This window comes from Equus asinus, chromosome 30 (genome assembly GCF_041296235.1).
Source record: "Equus asinus isolate D_3611 breed Donkey chromosome 30, EquAss-T2T_v2, whole genome shotgun sequence".
NCBI classification, from domain to species: Eukaryota; Metazoa; Chordata; class Mammalia; order Perissodactyla; family Equidae; genus Equus; species Equus asinus.
The window spans coordinates 21,341,480-21,353,379 of NC_091819.1; the positions used below are offsets into that span (position 1 = coordinate 21,341,480).

The window sequence follows — 11,900 nt, forward strand, 5'->3', positions numbered from 1 at the left end:
AATTCAGTCTGTACTCCTTCAACTCATCCCCCTTCATGTTTTTAATAAGGTATCCCAACCCTCAGCTGTGCCAAGTGTCCTGGTTTATTACCCCTTGCAGAGAGAAAGCTTTTGGTCTTCAGCCAAGGTGGTGCTGACGGAATGAGGGTGTGGGGTTCTAACTGTATTCTAAAGAGACCTTCAGACCCCTCAGTTTAGCCCTGCTTCATCTCTACTCCAAAGGCGCCTGGAGCTGCATTAGGATTCAGCTTTCTTGGGTTTTCTAAGTCAGTCACTGCTCATCCATCTCCTTTGCAGTTTCTGTTGTTGTGTTGCTCTTGTCTTTGTCCTGTTCTCTTTGTCCTGGGGGTTTTGCCTTATCACAAGTCTCTTTACTGTTCTTGTGGGATTTTCAGAGGGAGGAGAGGCTAATGAGTGTGTTTAGTCTGCCATTTTTAACCAGAGCCCCAAAATTTCTTGAAGTAGAAAAGGCATCCTGGTAGGGAAGAGATTGGAAATCATTGCTCCAGTTCTTTTGTTCCTTTCTACCCCTCGTTTAAAAACCTTTCACTTTTGTGTCCCAGTTTCACAGGTCTCTACTATCTGCTAGTTAATTTGACTATGTATTTTGACTAATTGGTACAAATAATAATCAGACACATGACAAATTACTCATTGCTCTTGAGACTATAATATGAAGAGGCCAAAGCATGTTGATTACTCCCCAATACGAGAAAGTAGGAGAGGTAAATTGTACTACTCCTTTGAAAGCAGTGCTACTGCATGTGGTTTGCGTCATGGGGAAAAAAAGAATTGTCATTCTTATGAGCCCATTATTTTGTTGTTGATTGAGTGGCTTTTTAAAGATGACGGGCATCATTTTTCTTTTCTTGGAAGATGATTTGTTAAGGTCATAGTTAGCTCATCTGCTTTGCTAAGGATCTTTAGGATAACATTTGAGTCACTCTAAGCCTGGAATTTGAGAGACAGACTGTTCATATCCAAATGACAATGGGATAAGGAAGACTCTGGGAAGCCTGGAGAGGAGGTCGCTGGAGCTGTGTGTCCTGTATGCCTTTTCACATATCTGGAATCAACTGGGTAGGAGAGATTGTGACGTTAAACATTCATCCATACAGATGATGGGGCAGATGTGCACAAAAAAGGAATGAAGACCGATAACAAAAATTGGCCCAGAGGATGTGAGAGGACTGGGGGCTCCAGATGATCTTTGCATTTGCATTCATAAAGTTAGCATACTATTTGGCTTTGATAAGCTACAGGCCTGGGGTTTCCTTTACCCTCTCTGTGCCTCCTCCAGCTGTTCCTGTGTTTCTTTCTTTCTTTTAACTGCTATTTATAGTTGATAGATAGCCATAGATGGCCAGGCCTTAAAGTGTGTTAGTGCGTTAACCTAAAGTTTTAGAGGCAAATGTTTTCTTATTATGGTATGGACAGATGTGGTTGGCTTTTTTTTTTTTTTGTAGGGTTTGGCAGTGACAAGTACGTCACGTAAAAACAGAAAAGAACAAAACATTTAATTTTTTCTCCCTCCTGTAGCTACTGATCTAAAATAGTGGTGATGGATCTTGAAATCTCTGGGGTGGTGTCCTGTGGATGACATGCCTGGCTGAACCACTGCAGAATTTCCTTCTTACAGATGGAGGTAATGAGACGGAAGAAACTTTATTCACCCAGATTCCTCTTGGAGAGAGGGAGTATGTGTTTGGAAGGAATATTTTGAGGAGCCTGATGAGGTCAGGGTTGGGGACCCCAAATGACATGCTCGGGAATCAGAAGGGTTCCAAATGTCTTCTAAGAACGGGGAGTCCTGCTAACCAGAGGACTTTGTCTTTCTGAATATGGAAATGGTCAGGTCTGTGAGGTTGGAGGTTAGAAGTTCATTATTTCAAACAGCTTTGAATCCTTTTTCTCTGTTACACCACCAAGTGACTTCAACTGATGTATTCCCCGGGGTACATGGCACGTGCCTGGGGTAACAGAAGCTTCAGAATAAACATGGCACATCTTTCTGAGGGATTGATGGTCTCTATAATAGATTGTGGAGAATTCAAAACTTGCATGCATTTTAAAAACATTAACTTTAAAGAAATTGCTCTGGGACACTTGAGTCTGTGCTCCTAGACACCCCCATTCCCCCTATATTATGTACTTACGTTCCCCAGCCACACACAAAGTGCTGTAAGAATTCCCAGGACAGAGAGAACATTTCTGGCCGTGGACAGAGTCCTAAGTGACCACAGCAGGCTTTATGGAGGTGGGACTCGAGGTGAGTCTCAAAGGATAGGGAGTGTTTGTAAGGAAGGGGTTGATAGACGTGTTTGGGGTGGATGGGGCCATGCCAGGTGAGAGGAGGCGTGAGTCTCAGCTCAGCGGTGGAAATGCCAGCCAGAGAGTGGTCCTGTTTGGCCAAGTTGTGGAAGAGTGAGGAATAATACCTAAATTGTATATGGGGGTCAGTGGGTGAGAGCCAACAATCGACTGTCCTTTCATTATTGGGAATTTCTGATGCTTTTGGATATCATCAAAGGGAGGCTTTAGGGAGGTTAACTGGGGGAGGGGATGCAATGGTGGAGGGTGAGTTTAGAGACCAGGTTGTTTAGTTTAGTGATTCCTAATCAGAGATGCACCTCAGAATTACCTGGGAGCATTTTTAACTACCCATGCTAGGACCCCCACTGGACATTCTGATTCAGGAAGTCTGGTGTGGAGCCCAAGAAATCTGTATTTGAAAAAAGCTCTTCCATGAATTTTGTTGCATTCCCTGGTTAAAAAACCCTGAAATAGGAAATAATTGCAATAGCCTACTTTTAATATAATGGTACTTGGATTTAGGGCAGTGACAATGGAGATGGAAAAGAAGGGTTCAATTTGAAAGACTTTGCGAAGGAATAAGGAGGACATGAATTGGTATTCGGCCACTCCCTGCCCCAATATGCGTGATGTTCGGAACCGTACCCGACTATGGATCCTCCAAATTAACACGTGCCGGCTTCCCCAGCTCGCTTGCGATTGCGTTAGCCTCACTTATAACCCCTTCCTGGGACATAACCCCACAGAATACATAGTTCTGTGAGATCTTTGTGGACAATTTTTAAAAAGCATATTTCTGCACATTGTATTGCTGACATTACCATCATTATTAATGTTCTGAAAGCTATTTTATTATAATTTCCAGCTTCAGTTTTGTCTAATTCTCTCCTTTAAAAGAAAGTTATTATATACACAGAGGAAAGGCATTAGAAAAAAATCTGAAGTTTCTGTTGCATAAAGGTGCACAATCTCCATAAACACTGCATGTCTAATTTGTCCCTGAACATCCTTAGAATATGGGGAGACTCAGAGACAATGTCATGCCTGGCGATATTTAAGATAGCAAGGTACTTCTTGGTCTTGAACAAACTGGATTCATCTTGTTTGGGGACTAGAAAGAAATAACTGGTTCCGTCACAAACCCGTTATGCCAGAATAGACAATGTTTCATTAAAAGGCAGAGGAAAAAGTGCTGATGTTGAACCTTCCTTTTTGAGAAGCTGATCCTTTTTGTCTTGGAACAAAGGCTGGTAAAAATATTCACATTGCATTCATCAGGACTGCAAAACTTGAATTTGATGAACAAATGTATTTATCATTTGAGATATATATATTTTCTTGGCTACATCATTCAGCATTTTGATTTTCATTGACCATTTGGAAAAAATGAAGCTTCTCTTGGTCATGAAATTTGTTTCTTTGGGATATTTCTACTTTGTGGTGTAGTTGACTGTGTGGTGTTTTCAGCCATAGTCTAAGATAAGAACGTGGGAATCTCAGAAATGTCAATGTGGGTTGGCCAGCATTGAGTCTATGAGGAGAGGACGAAGGGGCATGTTTAGGAATGGAGAGGACACAGCTACATCTGCTGACATCAGTCTCAAAAGGTCAGGGGAGAACCCCCTGTAATGCTCTGCTGGCCTCCCCAGTAATCTGGTACAGACCAATAAAGCATTGGAAGCACATGCCATTTTTAGCCTGCATCAGCTCCCTCCATTTCCTTCCCATTGAAATCCCAACTATGCAGCCTGTCATTCAAGTCGTTTAGTGTTTGCCTCAGTGTCCCTTTCAGTCTCGTGTCCCATGACCCGCCTATCAGGCTGGGCTGCTCACCAGTCCTGAACATGCCACTCTCTCCGATGCCTCCATGTCTTTGTGTTTTTGCCCTTTCTGCCCATTTCCCTAGATCAAAATCCTACTCATTTATTTTTCAAGGCCTGACTCAATGTCACCTCTATCATGAAGCCTTCCAGACCCCTTCAACACACGCATAATGAGCATCTCCCATATGCCAGGCCTGTGGCTGGTGTTGTAAATAAAGATGGCTAAGACACAGTCCCTGCAGCGGATCACATCTGTGCTTCCACAGGCCACACAGCAGATGTGCCAGGTGCTGTACTGGTGATGTTAAACCACAGTGCAGTTCTTTTCTTCCAAAAAGGCCTGGAGCTGCGCACTCACTGAACCAGTGGCTCAAGAGAGGGTGGAAATAACCTAGAACAGAAGGATCATGGTTCAGTTTTAAATTTCAAATTAGATTTTTTTTTTAATCTATAGCCAGGCAATAGTCTTGAAAGCCAGACTTTGTTGAAAGAGAAAAGGACTTTCTAGAGACTCAGATCATCCCCGAGAGCAGATCTGGGCCTATGCAGGTGATGGACATTTTACTGTGAGTGTAGAGAGAACTCAGGATACGACATAGGAAAGATATCTCACACGAAAAAGGCAAGTCCCCCCTCCCCCAGTGCTGAGGGGAGAAATGGGGTGGTGTGATACTGTAATTTATAATAAGAAATATGTATTTGGTCTTCATCCACTGCTTCTGGCTCACAGCTCCCGAAACCCTTGGCATTTCCTAAGCAATAAGAGCAATGGGAGCACCTTTTGTTATAATATTTGTTTATTTGTCCTTAGTTCCTGAAATAGCTTCAGAGCCATAAAGGTGAAATAGATGTCTTATTATTTATAATAAGTGCCTTTCAAGCACACCTGAATTATATTAATGAGGTGACATTTGGGAAGCCCCTAGGTAACCTAAGGATGAGGGCTGGTTGCCAGGAGAATGGACCACAATTAGTGGGCTGGGACTTTTAGCCCTCTTTCCTCACCTCTGGAGATGGGAGCGGGGCTGGAGATTGAGTTCCATCATCAATGGCCAATGATATAATCAGTCACGGCTGTGTAACGAAGCCTCCACAAAAATCCAAAGGGATGAGGTTTGCAGACCTTCCAGATTGGTGAGCCGGAACACATCTGTGTGCTGGGAGGGTGGTGTACCTCAAATTCCATGGAGACAGAAGCTTCTGTGTTCAGCACCCTTCTAGACCTCGCCCTATGCATCCATGCCGGATGCCATCAGGATAGGAAGTTTCCCCTGCACCCCAGCGCCATCTTGAGAAGGAAGCGGGAGTGTGGCCCGAGCTCCTTTGGAAAGGGGAAGCAGACCTGACAGGGAGTTTGAACCGGCAAGGTGAGTAAATGTCTACCTGAAAGGAATGAAGAGCCTAGAGGAAACCAAGTTATTTTTTATTGGAAAGTTTAAGATTTGTGTATGTATATTGTCATTGGGGATTGAGCACAAGCTAAGAATAGTTATAAGAAATATATTTAAAGTTTTTGCATATTTGAATTTTAGTATATAAATGTCAACCTCAATTCCTCTCCACCCCTAAATATTTACCATATTCTGTGTTTTTCCCCTGCTGTTTGTTTTCTCCACTGAACTGTGAACTCCTTTTGGGCAGAGATGATGCGAGTCATCTTTGAATATACCTTTGAAGATCTGTGTCCCCAAGACCTAATGGGACAATCGTGACACATAGTATGTTCTCATTCAATATTTGTTGAATGAATAAAAAAATTCAAAATGTGTAATATTTCCTTTTATTTTTCCTCAATATCTTTCTTTCAAGTTGTATTTTTTATCATGTTTTTCTGGTTTTATTGAGATGTAATTGACATATAACATTGTATTAGCCCAAAGTGTACAGTATAACAATTTGATATATGTATATGTTGTGAAATGATTACCACAATAACATCCATCACCACACATAGTTACAAATTTCTTTTTTTCTTGTGATGAGAACTTTTAAAATATAATCTCTTGGGAACTTTCTTTCTTTTTTTTTTTTTAAAGATTGGCACCTGGGCTAACAACTGTTGCCAATCTTTTTTTTTTCTTTTTCTGCTTTATCTCCCCAACCCCCGCCCCGTACACGGTTGTACATCTGAGTTGCATGTCCTTCTAGTTGTGGGACGTGGGACGCCGCCTCAACGTGGCCTGACGAGCGTACCATGTCTGCGCCCAGGATCCAAACCCTGGGCCACCGCAGCAGAGTGCGTGAACCCAACCACTCGGCCACGGAGCCGGCCCCAGTCTTGGGAACTTTCAAATACACAATAAAGTGTTGTTAACTATAGTCACCATGCTGTATATTACATCCCAGGGACTTTGTCTTATAACTGGAAGTTTGTACCTTTTGACCACTTTCACACATTTTTTCAAATTGTAAAGAGTGTCCAGATTTTCTTAGGGCCTTCCTCTTGGACCTGGATGCTACAAGATTGTGAGGTCTGGGGAGCAGGCACAGGGTCTAGGAAGACCCAGGACGATGGCAGTGGTCCCAGTGATGATGTCTGAGTGAGAATTTTTGAGAATTTCTGTCTGGATCTCTCCAACACAAAAGTCACGGCCCTCTGGCAGGGTCTCCTGCATCTATGAATAAATCAGAGATGGAGAAGAGGAATTTTTCAGAAACAGCAATTTCTGGTAGGATCTTTGCTGCTCTTTAAAAAAAAAAGTATTTCAAACTCCCACAGTGTAAATTAATTCAGATGTAAATAACCATTCAGACAACCAGGAATTTGACAAGCAGAGGTGTCTGCCAACATGTCCTGAGTAATTAACTAGATTTTTGCACTTTTTTCATTTTGCTGGCAGCACCAGACAACACTTACTAATTTCTCAGCTCTGACTTGATGGTGCTGATCCTAGGAGTTAAAAAATGGTTCTGGATTTTGGTAGCTGGCTTCTTAGGCTGTGGCACCTGCTGTGAGAGTAAAGGATGGCCCTGGAAACTTCTGTTCTCAATTTTGAAGTTGATTTAACATTAAGCCTTGGGCCAAGCCACTAGCTTCTCCCTGACCCTTTTTTCTTTTTCTGGAGCAGGTTTACCAGGGATTGTAATATCTATCAACTTTCCAGACCTTTCTCAGAATCGATTAAAGAGCCTGAGCTCTGGAGATGAAAGTGGCTAAGTGAGCACAGCTATGGCTGTTCAGAAAACCTGAAAATGCACGAGTCGAAACTTCCTTTTCTAAGTTTGGATCTGCTTTTCCTCACCTTTGCCTGGATGTTAGGGCAGCAGAATAATTCTCCAGGGCAGAAGCTTGGTGCGTCGCTGTTCACAGGCTCTGCCACAGAAGGTCTCTGAATTCCAGCATCTCCCAGCTCGCTTCCTGCTCAGGGGTACTTGGAGAGTCTAACCCATCCTTGTTAGTATAAATCTATATTCTGAATCAAAGTAACGGTCTGGTCTCCTCAGAGGAGATGGAATATCTGGGGTTACATGAAAAATAAGTTGCATACCTTTCCCTGTGCAGGCAAGCTGAGTTTGTCCTGGGTGAGCTGCAGGCTGCAGCCTCTTTTCAAAGCTGACTCTTGGAGGGTTTGGTGGGGGCTGTTTTTTGTGTGAATTGTTTGTCGACATTTGGACGCCTTTCTCTCTGATGGCTGCTCTGTAGCTTAAAGTGATATTTCTGCCCTAAACTCGAGTTCCAGGGCGGGAAAGACTTCTAACCCAGAGTACATGTCCTAGCCGCCTAGCCCCAGGGAAGGACTCCCTGGGCTGAATGAGAGCTCTCCTGTGCATCTCTAAGACTCTGGTAGCCTCCTCCAGCCCGGACTGAGCCTGGAGAAGTGCAGCCCTGGAGCCGGGAGGCGGCTTTCCAGGAACTCCCAAGTGGGGCCTTGCCAGTGGGACCTTACTGTTTGGCCTGGAGGTTTCAGAATTATCAGTCTATCAGCAGACTCGCTTTTAAATGCCAGCACAGTACTCAGCATACTGTAGACCATGACTATTGTTTGTTGAATAAATGGAGAAATAATTGAAGCCCACATTCCACCATATGATCTCAGGAAAGATTTTTGGGTTATTGGTCCCTTTGGGTTGTTTTCCTGCTATGACTTGCTGCCCTCTCGCTGTGACTGCTCTGCATCTGCCCTGCGAGCATGTGTATCACCGAGGATGGCCCTGCCCTCCACCTCCCTCCCAGGTGACGGGTCCTGGCTGCATTTGTGACAGCTGTGTCTGGAGCCTAGTGGGACTTCTGGGGCTTCATTTACGGCTACATTTTCCTGTGAGATTTATGGGGATCTTGCTGCAGAAACAGGTCCTTCCCTAAAGTTATGTGTTTGGAACACGATGTGGGAGGCGATTGGAAAAGGTAGACCCTGAGTTCTCTTGGCGCTGTTTTGGTTTAATCCAGGTTGGCATTCAAGGCCACCAAGCCTGCGCTTCTAATTCTACTTCCTATCTCCCTCCTCTGTTAGCTCCTGGCCAAACAGGTCTGTTCAGCGGCACCCTGCACCCTGTCACTTCCTTCAGTCCTACCTGCTCTTCCCCGTGTGGCTGAAGGGCCACCCCCTCGGTGCCAGCTGCCATTCTCTCTGTGCTGTGAAGTCACCTTAGATCTGCACTATTCGGAGGCAGTTAGTCCAGGCCCTTTGTGAAGTGTGGGGTTTGGGAACCAGCTCTGCAGTCCCAAATTGCCAGATTGCCTGGGTTTGAATCCTGACCTCTCCTTGTCCCAGCTCTGTGTCCTTGGCAAAGTTACCTAACTTCTCTGTACCTCTGGGCCTTACAAATGGCGTATGGGAGGAGCTCGGTCTCACTGGGGAGATGGGTTTCTTAGAGGCCCGTTTCAAAGGATCAGGAGAGCCCACAGACTATCAGGCCCGACTCTCTTGGCATCTGCTCCCTGTCCTGCACAGCAGGACATAAAGGTTGGCATGGTCCCAACTGGAGAGTTTCGTTTTTGTAGATCCCAGATACCAAACTGTAAAACTGCCCATTTGTGCTCTCAGAGGCTTAGCTGCTAGGTTTTTTTGATCTCTATCCAGGGAGTCAGCATCCCAAGACCTCCACCACTGGGCTACAGTGAGTGCGGTTTAGAGCTCAGACTTTAGAGTCACAGAGATTTGGGCATGAATCTTAGCCGACCCTGCTATTTACTGTGTGACCTTAGGCAAGTGCCTGACCTCTCTGAGCCTTAGTTTTCTCATTGGTAAAATGGAGCTGATAATACCCACATTGCAGAGTGTGAGAATTAAAGGAAACAGTTAATGGCAAGTGCTTGCCCAGGATCTGGCACCCAGTAAGCAATCAACATTGATTGTTAATAACCACCCCTCATCAACTATTTTCACAGAACACATACACAGTTGCTGTCATTATCTGGGGGTCACTGTGACATCCAGTGTTCATTCAAATGAAGCTTAGAGGACTTCTTTTTGTCCAAATAGGACAGAGCTTCTTTCATTCCAAGTGTGCGCGTGTGTGTGCATTGTGTGTCTGTGTATGCACATGCATGTATGTATACAGATGCTCTGATCTTTATAATGGTTTCAGACATCCTTCACGTGAACTGAGAAATGGAATAATTAAGTGACTCCCAGCTTTTAAAAGCTGAAATTCTGGTAGAGCACAGAGGGGTGGAAGACGAGGAGAGAAGAGAAGAGACAGTCAGGGCCTGGGAGGGGTCCAGAGGAGAAAAGAAAGTGTGGCAGTAATAGTCAGACTCCATAAAATTAGATCCAACATTCATCTTGGGAGTTACAGACTCATGAGCTGAGGGGCTAGACTGAGCAGCCTCCGATTTTCTGCAGGCCACCTGAAGTTGTTGTCAAGAACGCCACACTGGCTCACGGCACGTGGAGGCACAGGGAGATATTTCGCATCTGATGGGAAAGCTCAGGCCCTCTCCAGTTTCCTGTCTGAATTAGCAAACAGAAAAAATTAGGCACCACGGAGTGGTCACGTTAATAATAATGCCAGCCCTGGCCATTAAGGCATTCACTACCAGAGCTTCAGCAGCAGAGAGAGCCACACGGGGGAGGGGGTTTCCTGCAGAGAGCGTGTGGGCATTTCGGATCCGCAGCACACACCATTAAGCTCCTCCCGAAAGCTCTGCAGTTTCTGAGTCAGACAATCCCTCCTGACACGACAGCTGCCTCTTGAGCAGTGTTGTTCAAGTAGATGATGCATTTCCAGGTGTGGAAGGAGCCAGGGCCCAGAACTAAATGTGGGGTTTCTCACCAAGCCCTGTTGTTTGCGATCTGTTTACAGTGCTTGTTTGACGGTGCTAATAATAGGAAGATCACTTAATTTCCACAGAAGGCAGTATGGGTGGGAAGATGACATTTAGACAAGTTCGGATGCGAGCAGGAAGCTGCCTCCCGTTGCTCTGCCTCCCTGACCCAAGGACACTCTGAAATTGTCGGTTCTGGGGTTGGAGGCCTTCCTCTGCCCTCCCCCGCCTCTCTCCCCACCACTTCTTTGTTGAAAACGTAGCTTCTGCCTTTGCTGAGTCCTGTCTGCACAGGCCAAGCTGGCTTCCACCTGGTTCTCATGTCAGAACCGATACACATCTGTGGGGCCTGGAGAGATGACGTAACTTGCTAAAGTCACACAGCTGGAGAGTGGGAATTTAAACTCAAAGCTACCCAACTAGCTTCTTATCTGATTCAATTCAGTGAAAAATACGTCTACTGAACATACTCTGTGTCCGAAGCCTTGTGCTAGGTGCCTCCACGGACATTTGTGCTCCTCTGTTGAGGTTCCTATCAGTCAGAGATGTCTCTGCATCTCTGTTAGATTTTGAGGTCCTTACAGGCACAGGTTGTGCCCTGTTTATTGTGCCTGCAGGGTGGAAAGTGCTCTTAGGTACACGAGTGAAAGGTAGACACAGTCCCTGCCTGCATGTTGCCCAGCATTTAGTGGGGCAGACTTGTTTAAGTCAGCACGATATCAGTCAGACTGTGGTAGCTGCATCCATCCATCCATCCATCCATCCGTCCATCCACCCATCCACCCATCCATCCATCCATCCATCCACCCATCCATCACCCATCCACCCATCCATCCATCCATCCGTCCACCTATTTATTGAACACTTACTGGACATCTATGATATGCCAGACACTGGGAGGGGTAATGGGGATTCAAAGATCAATAAGAAAGAGTCTCTAATGTCAAGGACCCCCCAGTTTATAGAGGGAGGTAGATAGAGATTCAATGTATAAAGAGTTGCATTACAAGACAGTATGGTATTCCACTTATATGAAATATTGAGAATAGTCAAATTCATAGAGACAGAAAGTAGAGGGTGGTTGCCAGGGGCTGGGGGCAGGGGAGAATGGGGAGTTAGTGTTTAATGGCTATGGAGTTTCAGTTTGGGAAGATGAAAAAGTTCTGGAGATAAATGGTGGTGATGGTTGCACAACAATGTGAATGTTGTGTCGCAGAACTGAACACTTAAAAATGGTTAAAATGGTAAATCGTATGTTATATATATTTTACTGGGCAAAAAACCTCCAAACAAAGAGGGTGGTAGTAGTCTTCAGCCCGAGGACAAGAGACCCCTGGGGCCCAAGCCTGGCCCAGGTGGCCTGGACGCTGCACCCTGGCCCAGACCCCAGAGCCTTTGTGCGCCTGCTCGTCTGGAAGGGGGCTTGGGCAGCTGTTGGAATCAGAGCAAAAGGAGGTGCATCTTATCTAAGCTATAGGGTTGTTTCCTTCATTCTATACTTGTCCTTTCCAGAAGCTGTGAGTTCTGTGCACAGTGGGCACCAGATTAAAAAAGTC

General features: G+C 45.1%; 1 long non-coding RNA gene across 1 annotated transcript; it reads left to right on the forward strand.

The window, feature by feature from the left end:
• The first annotated feature begins 1,544 nt into the window (after positions 1-1,544).
• LOC139042577 (uncharacterized) lies at positions 1,545-5,967 on the forward strand. Its single transcript, XR_011499475.1, has 3 exons — positions 1,545-1,645; positions 5,347-5,503; positions 5,778-5,967. It is a non-coding gene; the product is annotated as an uncharacterized lncRNA (long non-coding RNA).
• The last annotated feature ends 5,933 nt before the right edge of the window (positions 5,968-11,900 follow it).